The sequence below is a fragment of the Mus caroli genome, unplaced genomic scaffold (assembly GCF_978045245.1).
Source record: "Mus caroli unplaced genomic scaffold, Mus_caroli_1 scaffold_16, whole genome shotgun sequence".
Taxonomy (NCBI): domain Eukaryota; kingdom Metazoa; phylum Chordata; class Mammalia; order Rodentia; family Muridae; genus Mus; species Mus caroli.
In genome coordinates this window covers 74,444,734-74,457,673 of record NW_028227271.1, presented here as the reverse complement: position 1 = coordinate 74,457,673, position 12,940 = coordinate 74,444,734, and positions in this window count along the sequence as shown.

Sequence of the window (12,940 nt, the reverse complement as noted above, 5' to 3'; positions counted from 1 at the left end):
TTGTATCCTATTTTACAATAGTGAATGTGAAAATTGTGTCATGTATTACAATTGCTCCCCGACATGTGTGAAGAATATACTAGGCCAGAGAGGTGGGCCCAAGGTAAGATTGGGGTCTTTCAAAATCTCCTAAGACTTTACATCCTTTTCCTTAACATCCTTCTCCAAGTAGCTCATATCTCCTCTATTTGGTGGTTTATTGAGACCTACCCTGCTTGGATCAGGACCGCAGTTGTATTTTCCAGGTGACCATGGTGGTTTATAGCCTTCATTTGCATCACACTCCACTTTGTCCCAATACATCCTACAAATGCATTGCATTGCAGTTTTATGTAGCCATTCTGTGAATTAAAGGACCAGCTGTGAGTTCTCCATTAATATTTAATTACCTTAGAAATATTCAGCCTCTACATTTAAGCATGGACCATATCAATCTGAGGTGTGTGTGTGTACGCTCATCACATTCTAAAATTCACAGAGAAACATCAAGTTTCTTGACTGTTTAGGAAAAAAAATGATATGTAGGTGCCACAGCAAAATAAAAAGGACTTGGCCTTCAAAACTATGAATCTAGAGTATTGGGTTAAAATGCTTTTTAATGGGTTTGGTATGATGATTTATATAATGCTGATTAAGGACAATTTTTGTCACAAATGAGGAGGTTAGTAAGTTTACAATACATTCACCAATAATTCAAGATTCAGCTGTTATCTTCATACTCCTCGGTCATCTTCATGACCCCTCACCTTTCCCAAGCAGAGGAACACCACAGGTGAGCTTTGTGGTCCACACAAACTAAGTACATCATTAAAATCTCTACAGTTTGGGACTTGACATCCCAACCCAGTACATTTGGGCCTGGAATATTCTTAGGCAACTGTTACATGTCAAGAGACCTGCTACTAGAAAAAAAAATCATATTAATGAGCTAGCTCATCTAGCCTCTGATTATGTTCACTGTTATCTCTAAGAATATGTCACGAGGGGAATTTGATTGCTAACTATAACTGCATGTAGAATATCCAGAAAGTTAGAAACCTCAAGCAACTATACTGCTGTCATGCTGTCCTACTGGTTTGGGGCTTGTTAATTTTAAATAATTTGTGCTGAAAATATTTTTTTAAAAAAAAACATTTATTTCACTGAGATTTGCCATGTTATTCAGCATATAAAATGCCATTTATCTTCATAATTGCTGTTTTTAAAAACTGGAGCATGAAACCACATGACCACAAGCTGTTTCCTAATTATAAAGATACAGACCTAGAAGTCTACACACACAAAAAAAGACATGTCATTGTCTGTGAGATAATGAGCAATATATTGAGAGGTAGAGTGTGGCTCAGTGGAAGACCACTTACTTGGTGTGCATAAGGTCCAGGTTGTAGTGGTGGTGGTAGAGGGGCAGAGGAGAAGGGAGTTTTAAAAGAATAAATAATTTTATTCTTTGTCTGCTGACTAAAAACTGAAAACTATGGAAGAAATTAAAAAGGAAAGGATAACACAAATGCTTGGTCTGCATAAAAGGGCCAAGAAAGACAGGGAGGTGGATCTCAGCTTACAGATCTCACATAGAATCTCAGGAACAGATCTTTGCAGACAGTAGGCTAGAGAAGTGAACTTTTAGAAGACTCATGAGAAACAGGAAATGGATACATTGAATTGACAGATACAGACTACTTTTTGTTCAATAGGGTAGTACATAGAGGATAGGACAGATTGAGATTATTAAACTTTCCATCCTGCTACCTTTGTGACACACAGCAGGGTGTGTTCTGTAATACATTTTCTTCTCTTCTTTTGTCTGGATAAATAAGGATCAGACTAGATTTGCTTTCAATCCCTGTCTTTCCTCTTCATCTGCTTTCCAGAATACTCCAGGGGTTCTTGTTTGAGGCACTGCCTAAAAGAACTTCTCACCAGGGATGGTTTTTAAATTATTCTTTCTGCTTAACCACCACTCCTCCTGAAGGGCCTTTGCTCACTTCCGTCCTTACATCTCAATATGCAGTTGGTGTTGGGGTGTCATCCTAGCAGGTGTGGCATTTTTAACTTTTGAAAATCCTTCAGTGCTCACAATATATAGGAAAAGAAAACTTGTTTTAAGAGGAACACAGTTAACAGTAGGACTTCAAAACGGTAAATTGGTCTTTCATTTAGTGGACAAATAAAATTTAAAAACTGACTTCTGTGAGCAGAGCTTACAACATAAATGTAAAAGCTCAAAAGCTAATTATAAAACAATTCTAAGGGCTTCTATAAAGTTTGAACTTACAAAAAAAAGGAGGGGGTATTCCAATGTCCCTCACAAAATTGTTACATATTTGACCACACTAAATCATCTCAATATATTCTCCCAACTTTGAATATTTAAATAAAATAATAAGGAATACAAAGGCAAATATAAAAAGAAATAAAAGTAGACAAATTGAAAAAGGAAAACTAAATTAGACTGTATCCAGTACTCTACATACCACTGTGAAACACTGTAAAAAACATGTAATACTGTCTAAGCTGAAAAAGAAAAGAGCACATACTTCATAGAATTCTAAGCTGGAATTAAAAATGAAAACATTTGGGGAGATTCAACTATTTCTATGGTTACCAACAGTGACTTTCTACAACAATTAGTGGCAATATTCTCCAACAAAGCAATAGCAATAAAACCGTATTTTCAAAGACCTAGCAGTAAATTCTATTCTGCTTACATGTAACAGCCAGGTGAGAATCATGCAATCCAGTATTCAAATGTCATCAAGTACAATAATGAAAGAAGAGTAGAAATAAGATTTCTAAGAGAGATTCAAAAAGACAAAACAACAAAGTGTGAGACAGTGGGTGTTCAGAACTGTCTCCGTCTACCGCATATGACAAAACCATCCAGGAAGAGGAGACAGAAAAACATTTCGAAGAGCTAATTGTTGAGGACAGGGACTGTGAAATGCACTTACAGAAATTACATGGCGGTTGCACTCATAAACTCACAGCACTCGCCCTGTGGATACCTGCACTCGCCCTGCAAATGACCAAGCCAGCTAATATCTCAACATAAAAAGAAAAGAACTTCTCCAGGCCCTACTATGTACTGAGCAGCTGTTTGCAGTAGAGAGATATAGGATTCCAATGCTCCCTTGGCTGGCCGTACACACAGGCACATAGAGGCAGCACTAATTAGACTTAGTGAGGTATCAAAACTCACAAACAGCTAAGTTCCCTCCCTTTGAGTCCTGGGAGTCTCTCACCTCTCAGGTCTCTGGTACACTCTGGGAGGTTCCCCAAACCTCCTATTTCCTGAGGTGGCCTGTGTGCATTCTTTGTGCTGACCTTCAGGGCTTCAGTCCTTTTCCCTCATCCAATACCAGATCAGGTTCCTCTCTACCCCCCAACTCCCCCTCTCCCCTCCACTTTCCCTCCCAGGTCCTTCCCTTCCCACTTGTGATTGCTTTCTTTCCTTCTTTCAGGACTCAAAGGGAAGGACCTTAGATGAAATGTCCCCACAGTATGGAGAGGGAACTTATAGAACCCACCTCCAGCAGGAAGACAGGACATCAAGTGAGGGATGGGGTTGCCATCCCACAATCACATTTCTGACCCATAATTGTTTCTGTCTGAAAGAATTACAGGGATAGAAATGGAGAGGAGCCTGAGGAAAAGAAGATCCAGCGAAACACCCACAGTGGGATCCAGCTCAAGGGGAGGTCCCAAGGCCTGACACTGTTACTGAGGCTATGGAGAGCTCACAAAAAGGGACCTTGTCATGACTGCCCTCTGAAAGATCCAACAAGCAGCTGAAAGAGTCAGATGCAGATATTTGCACCCAACCAATGGACAGAAGCAGCTAACTCCTGTTGTTGAATTAGGGAAGGTTGAAAGAAGCTATGAAGGGAGATCCTGTAGGAAGACCAGCAGTCTCAATTAATTTGGATCCCTGAGATCTCTCAAATACTGGACCACCAAACAGACAGGATATACCAGCTGATATGAGGCCCTCAATAGACATACAGTAGAGGACTTCTGGGTCTGTGTTCATTCAGAGATGATGAACCTAACCCTCAAGAGACTGGAGGCCCCAGGGAGGTTAGAGGTCAGGTGGGTTGGGGATGGGGGCATCTACATGGATACAGGGAGTGGGGAGGAGGTATGTGATGTGGAACAGTCAGAAGGTGGATGGGGTGGGGTGGGGAATGGAATATGGAGTATAAAAAATAAATTTAAAATAAAATAATTTTTTAAATTTCAAAAACAAAGCAAGACATGAAGAAATTCATGTAGGTGTATATTGTAGAAGTAGAGGGTCAAAATAGAAAACAAACACAGACATTAGATAGATAGGTAGATAGATATATAGATAGATAGAGATGATAGACAGAGATGAAAGTTTCAAAAATAAAGAAAAATAAAAATCTAAGTTGTGACCTGTATCACTTAACTAACAAAACAATTCTCCACTTTTCCCCTTATATTCTGAAAATTGTCATACTATTTTTTATAATTAGTAAAAGAATGCCATGCAGACTATTTAATATGTCTTTTTATGTAAGTTGTCTGGGAATTCCATACTAAGTGTTGCCATCATATTCACCTCTCCCAGTCTGTCCATATCTAGCTCACTTTCCTTATCTATCCAGCTTTGTATATAAATAGTGCTGAACACATGGAATCAAGTCTTAATGACTTATTGTTACACTTATCTTATTGTTACATTTATAGGTTAAGGTATCTCTCACCTTTATCAGAGAAGTTTCTTTTATATAAAATATATATTTATGTAAATATTTTATCTATATTATATATTTATTTGTTTATAATATATCTAGCATATATGTATGTATTGTAATATATATGCATATATGTGTTCAGCACTGTATATATGCATGCATATATGTATAGACACACATACATATATAGTGATGAACACATATATTTTTGGATATGATCTTTCACTGTCTTCCACTGAAGCATGATGGACTTACCAGAGGCAACACTCTTAATTGAAAGAGGATCTCTATCAATATCAATATAGGATAACTATCAATATCCCATAACTCTTCTGTTAGGGGTGAGACTCCATGACTGCCTTCCCTCAGAACATTTAGACTTGATCTGAGAGAGAAGAAATTAAGCTTGAGGATAATTCTTGTTCTGTGATTCAGCCATGTTATATCTTTATCAATAGAGTCTTATTATTAATCCCTGGATATCATCCAAGTGCTTTGGTCGTAGACCTTGTGCATACTGTCACAACTGCTGTGAGTTCCTACGTGCAGCTGCTCTGCTATGTCCAGGAGGTATGGTTTCCTTGCAATCAACTACTTCCTGTGGCTCTTAAACTATTTCTGGCCCCTCTTCTGTAACGATCACAAGACTTGGGAGGATGGGTTGTGATATAGATGTCTCGTTTTAGGCTCAGAATCCCCTAGCCTCTTCTTATGTTCTGCACCTTGATAGAATCTGGGTTGCTATTTACTTACCTATAACAAAACTAGAAACTTCTCTGATAAGGGTGAGAGATGCATTAATCGACAGGTATAACAATAACTCATTAGGACTTGGTTTAATACAGTATCCACTTACCAGCATGCTTGTAGTAGGTTCTACTCAAGGGCATATGATCTGTCTAGCTCCAGGTTCTTGGAGCTATAATGGCATCCCTGGTGTTGAATTCATCTTAAGAATTGAAACTTTAGTCCAAACAAAATATCTAGTTACTCCCACAATATTCCTGCCTCCATTGGACAGGTACAGTAGGCATGCCTTACCAGGCTATTCATTATTGAAGGGTTCTCACTGGGAAAAAAAAAATGGTTCATTTCCAGGTTCAAGTCTGATAATTGTTTTTCCTCTTCTACAGCACACATAGCACCTCCAGCACTATAAAAGTTTGCCAGGAAAATTAAGTTTCTAGGTAATTCTTGTTCTGTGATTCAAACATGTGGTATCTTTAGCAGCAGGGACTTATCATCATGTCCTGGATGGTAACCAAGAGCACTGACAGCAATGGTGGGAATCTCTGGTACCTGACCATCCAGAAACCCCAACAGAAGCAATGCATTTCTTACTGGAATTGTTCTTTGTGAGGCTATCATGTTTATGGGCATTTTACCCCTCTTACAGGGTAGCTCCATATTAAGTCTTATCTATGTATACATATGTGTGTGTTCTGCATTACTTTATCAAAAAGCCTTTATTGTAATGTATCCCTCCGTGTGTTCTCTCTGCTACATGCCCCTCTAATTTAACCCTTCTTGTCCTATCAGACCCTTTAAGCTTTTGTGAACTGTTGTTCAGGCTTTCATCTCTCGAATACCACCCCGCTAAGGCTGCTTACTAATCTTCCACATATGTGTATTCCACATGAAACACACATCTCTAGAAAGTGAAAGTTAATATAAATTGCAAAGTTTCTACTTCTAGATCTGAGTTACCTCACTCAGCAAAATTGCTTCCACCTGCCTTCATTTCCTCCGAAATTACACCATTTTGCTTTTTATTAACAGCTAAATAATAATGCATTGTATATAAGTACCACATTTTCATTACCTGGCCAGTAGTTGGTGGGTATCCAGTTTGTTTTAATTTACTGATTATTGTGAATAGAGCAGTAATGAACCTGGATAATCAAGCATCTCTACAGTATGATATAGAATCCTATGGGTACATGCCAGTGTGTGTGTGTGTGTGTGTGTGTTGGGAACATTTCTTTGATTTCCACAGTGGCTATAGCAGTTTACATACACAATAGCAGTTAATAAATACTCTCTTTGCCTTCCCTACATCCCTGCCTGTATTTGTCCTCATTTGTAGTTTTTATCTTAGACATTCTGAGTTGGTTACAATGAAATCTCAAAGCGTTGTTCATTTGCATTTCCCTGCTAGCTGAGGACACTGAACACTTTTTTAAAAAGGTTGTTTAGCCATTTGTTTATTCTTCTTGATAAATCTCCTTTAGTTCTATGCCTGATTTTAAATTGGGTTCTTTGTTTCCTTGGTCTTGTAGTCAGAGCAATAAGACAAGCAAAAGGGATAATGGAGAAGCAAATTGGAGAGAATAAGTCAAATATCCATATTTTTAGATTATACAATCACATAAAATACCATTAGAACTCCATCAGAAAATGTATACAGCAGATAAAGAGATTAAGCACAGTAGCAAGATGTCTTCACTGTGGTGTCCTTCTTCTGTACCCATAACTCATGGTGTCTTTTCACGAGGCCCTACAATTCTCTCCTGTGCAATATAAATTTGATCTGAACCTCTCACTGACCCTGTCTTAGTGACCCAAGCCCTCTCCTTTGTCTTCCACCCATGATTCTCTGCTTTTGACATGATCTGCTCTGATGGTGAAGCAGGTTTTCTGCTGAAGTTTTATATTGCCTTTCTGAGTTTTTCATTTCCTACACTGTTTAGTTGAATTTGCCCCTTTATATCTTCCGTTCTCCTCCTTTGAGCAACCGCTGAGGGTTACACGCTGCCTACTCTGCACTTTTTCTTTTAAAAACCTAATAAATGTGTTCTTGTGCTGCCGAAAGAATCAAACTATATTTTCATGTCTAGCATCAACTTCCTTGTGTCATTCATCTCTTTGTCTTTGTCTTATTTGAGGTCATTGACCATAGTTAAAATTATTTTAAATTCTTTGCCTAATTCTTCCAGGTAATTTTCAATAGGGGCCATAACTATGGTACTTTTATTTTTTTAGAGGAGATATGTTAGTTGGTTTTATGTTTGTTTGGTTTGGGTTTTGGGGTGTTTTTGTTTGGTTGGTTGTTGTTGGTGGTGGTGGTGGTGGTTTTTCCCCCATCATGTGTTTTTGTTATTATTGCTGTTGTTTTCTATGTAGGAGTTTGTACATCTGGAGTTAGTTTTTATTTCATTCTTTTTTATTCAAGTCAATTTTCTTCTTTCAGGAGTGGAGCGTTTATAATGTTCAGGGGGAGGCTAATTCATTTAATGGTTGAAATGTTGATTTTCCTTCTTTGGCATTTGGCGCTATAGCCTCTTTTTGAGGTCTTCTGTTTGTGAGCTACATGATGCATCACACAATTCAGTCAAGGAACGTGGAACAAGTTTACAACTGTAGTGTGGACCAGCACTAAATGAAATGGCTGGATATGCTAATGGGATAGCTGCAGTCAGTAGCTGGAAATGCTCTGATAGCACCTGCAAAAAGGAGTGTCATTGGTCTCTGTTTTACATGTGCTGACTGATGGTGCATTGCCATGTCTGTATGTATTACAGGCAAGCTGGAATGTCCTGGTAGGAGGAATCTGAGATCTCATGAGAGGGGAGGGGCAGCTAGGAGGATATCCTGGTCTCTGGCAAGCAGCTGTGGCATGACCAGACAGAAAAGAAGCTCTGAATAGGAGAAAGGTAGTCTACTTGTCGTATTTAATAATTATGGAATTTTACAAATATATGCAATGTTTTTGAATGAAGATTCAACACTTATTGTTCCAACTTTTATTATTCCTTACCTAATGCATCAACCTTTGTAGATTTTGGGTTTTTTTCTGGCTTCTTTTAAAGAAAGAATGAGGCATTTCTCCCTCCCTAATGTGTCTTATTATACTGTATTTTAAATTAGGTTTATATACTTTCATCATATTAGTTGAGTTCATTTCTTTCATACAAGACATTAATCAAGTTTTGCTGAGAAAATACTAAAGAGCCAACGTCCCTGCTGTCCTGAAACTCACATGCTCTTGGCTCTCAGTCCTTGGGGGACGATATGATAACTCTATTGGCACCTGGAAAACGCAGTATTTCCTGCTGAGAGAAATAGTAAGAGATTTGAAAGGAATCTTATCACCTGCTAAGACAAAATGTCAATTCATGCACATCAAATATTCCCTTATTTATGAAGTGAGATATAGTCACTAATATACATTATCCATTCATCAATTTAACATTTTGTTTCATTTTACATACCACATGAAAAATTCTGTCTGCTATTAAAAATGAAAGTATTAGTATTCACTCTCCCAAATACATGCAAACTAACAGGTTGGAAAAGAACAAAATATATAAAGACACTGAAGGATAGAATCTTGTGCTCCACAGCAGGCTGTTGGAAGTGCAGTGTATTTGAAAACAGGCTTAGAACTTGAGTTTTTCATTCAATCGCATCTTTAATTACTTGGGGATTTTCTGTGGATCAGCAATGCCCTTTGTTGTCACCTCCTCCTCATAGTTGCCATTTGGATATTTCACACTTTTTAATTCCTCCAGGGTTGTGGAACCTAGAGAAGCAGAAATACTCTCCTTCCCCAAAAGGCCTCTGGTAAAGGTTAGGAGGTAGAGAAGTTTAATCTACTGGACAGTATGTGCCGAGGGAATTCATCTCGGATTCCAATTTGTCCTCACATTTCTCATTATTATCTTGGATAATTAGAGTTAGCTGTATTTTCACATGATTGATAAAAAAGATTTGGACTGTATTTTTGAAAGGTTAAGATACTACACGGAAGAAATATTAATACAATTCTATATTTACTACACATATCCACATTCATTATGTGTGTATATTACTGTAATTTCCATATTATTTTAAAATTCTCAAAATCATCATATATCATATTATTTAAAATAGTCACAAAAGGGAAGTTAGAATAACAAACTATGCACTGAAAAGTAAGTCATAGAAAATAGATCTACCATTTATCAAACACTCATAAAATTTCCATAACTTCTTCAGGGAACTTTGGTTACAGACATGGACAGGAGAATAAGACAATTCAGTTCCATAGGTGATATTGTAATCAGTCCACATATTACTATGGCTTTCCGTAATTTTGCAATTTGACTGAATTGAAGAATCTAAGACAAGAAAAAAGAAGACAGGTACAACTATTTTAATCGTGACCATAATTTTTGCAATGATACCTAAAATACTGGTAAATACTGAGCACATACTCAATAATGGTGATGATTAACCTAATGAGTTGCAAAATTATAAATAGAATAGTTCTCTGTACTTTGTTTTTTCACAACTTGCATAAAAATATTAAAACAAACTGAAATATATTTATGAGATAGTTTTATTAAAGTGGCATCTAGTCAATGTAGCATAAATGTCATCAGATTATAAAGGCATCGTGGATTTTCCTTGTTAAGGATAAGGGGATTATAAACACAGAAGAAGAGGTAAGCTTTTAAGATTACAGTGTGTATTTTCTCTTTGTTAGAAAAAATATTCCTCAGAATACTATTTCTTATAACTAAAAAGATAATTTTTATTAAGGCAACCACAGCTAATGATCATGAAATTGGCCATTGATCATCAAATGATCCAAGTGTCATGGGAGTTTACACATGTCATGCCCTCCAATCATCACAAAGCTAAGAATCTAGAGTGTATTTTTTTCTATCTTTACATTATATAAATGTGGATCAATTGAGATTTGTAACTTGTTCCTAACAATTACTAATCTAGAAATGTTATCTCAGGCAGTCTACCTAAAGACTCAATACCCATAATAGAATATTGTCTAGAGGTAATATGATTTTACATAGCAATAAATCTTAAGGAACACACATTATTAATAGAGTTCCACTTAACCCTCCAAAGAGTATCAGTTTGAAATACGATGCATTGTTGTTAACTGTGATTATTCTACTGTGAAATAGAATGTGAAGCTATACATACAAACACTAAACATTTCCCACTGACCAGCCTCTCCACAATTCCCTCTGTCCATCTTCTCCACCCCAAAGTAACCTATAGCCATAGTTATTTTATATTTCACACGCAAGTAAGTTCAAGAGTTGTTATTTTGTCTATGCTTGCCTTGTTTCACATAATACAGTTTGGACTAGGTTTACAAATGTTGTTAAGACTAACAGGACTTCATTTATTATTTTTTTTTTGTAATAAGCTTGGGACATGTTCAGTACAAAATGTGCATCTGCTAGCCTGTATTTACCTGAGATTAGAGGGTGTGGCTTCCTAGGAGGCTAGTGTTATGCTACTGGAAGAAAGTCTCTTTGTTTCTTTCCCTCCAGAACAAAATGTGAACCCAGAGTAACTGAGTTCTCCTGGTTCAGCACCACTTGATGAGGGGAAGAAAGAAAAAAGGAAAGGAGGGAGGGAAGGAGTAAAGGGAAGGGAAGGAGTAAAGGGAAGGGAAGAGGGAAAGGGAAGGGAAGGGAAGGAGTAAAGGGAAGGGAAGAGGGAAAGGGAAGGGAAGGGAAGAGGGAAAGGGAAGGGAAGGGAAGAGGGAAAGGGAAGGGAAGGGAAGAGGGAAAGGGAAGGGAAGGGAAGAGGGAAAGGGAAGGGAAGGGAAGAGGGAAAGGGAAGGGAAGGGAAGAGGGAAATGAGAATTTAATTCTCATTTAATTCAGTTCTAAAGAACAACTATATGTCGCTGGCTTTTCCCAAGGATGAGAACCTTCAGTGTGGGTTCTGATTAGTGAGTGGCTGGTGGCTGAGCATTTGTGATAGCAATGGAGGCTGTTTTTCTTTTCTCTTTCTTCCTGGAATCTTCAGGTATCCATTCTCGGTCAATGTTATTCAAGCTGAAGGAGCCTTCTTTCCTGACTTACTGGCAGCCTGACTACAATTACATATCAATTATTCTTTCAATTGCTATTATACAATTGTGGAAATTATTTTTTTCATCCCTTCCTTATGTTATGTTGATTGTGTGTCTAATACTAAATCAAGCACACATCCTGTGAGAAAATCTCTTTACTTGGTTGTGATGAATTAAATTTTCTTGCACACTGTTGGATTCAATTTGCTAATATTATGCCAATTTATTTTTAATGCCTCATTTATTTCCTCCTTTAATCTCATCGGTTTTGCCACTGGAGTTTTTGAAAGCGTTGTTACCAAAGTACAAATCAATTAGTATGTATAAATTTATGATTGCAATTGATGAATTGACCTTTTCCAGCATTATCTCATTTTGCCTGGAAAATAAATGACGTTTGCCTTGGACTCTACCTTATAGTGCTAACTCAATGGGTTGTAATATATGTCCATAATTTTCCAACCCCTTAAAAAGGGAATGCATTAGTCTTCCCACATAGAGATTTTAATTTTGTAAATTCCTTAAGGTAAAAATTATTATTAAAATAATGTGATTATTCTTTCAATTTAAAAAAAGGGAATGCAACACAATAGGTGAACATATAGAAACAGATAAATGACCGCCTAACACAGAGAGTTCAGTGAAAGGATGGGAGGCTTGGTGGAGATGGTCAAGGAAGCATCCTTTACAGCAGTATCAATGACAGCAGACTCATCCCTGAGAATGGAAGACATTGAAGGTTTCTTAGACAAGCACTGCTCCCCCACCACCACACTCCCCCCAAAAGAAACAGTCACACAGGGGGCTATTTGAAGAGAGTTCTTTAGAACTCTGATAAGGATGCTCAAGTGCATCTCTTCAACGTTGATGGCCTCTGGTGGGGGGCGGAAGGGGGTGATGAGCAACTCAGTTTTCCTTAACTGACTGGCTACTGGAACTTTAACCATAGTGCAATGAGTATATGGGCAATACACATTGGACATGGTGGGGGTTTTGTGAGGCAGGGGGACACAAGAGTGTGAGGTTGGACCTAGAAAGAATGGAAAAAGAATGTGATAGGGGAAAGACTACTCTCTAGCTGCATATGTATCAGAAGATGGCCTAGTCGGCCATCACTGGGAAAAGAGGCCCCTAGGCCTTGCAAACTTTATATGCTCCAGTACAGGGAAATGCTAGGGCCAAGAAGTGGGAGGGGTGGGTAGGGGAGCAGGGCAGGGGGAGGGTATAGGGAACTTTCGGGATAGCATTTGAAATGTAAATAAAGAAAATATCTAATAAACTAAAATTGAAAAAGAAAGAAAAAAAAAAGAATGTGATGGGGGCATTGTATCAAATTCACAAATAACCAATAAAAAGGTTATGTTATGGAAAAAAACAGAACAAACCCAAACACACCATTCTTGAAATG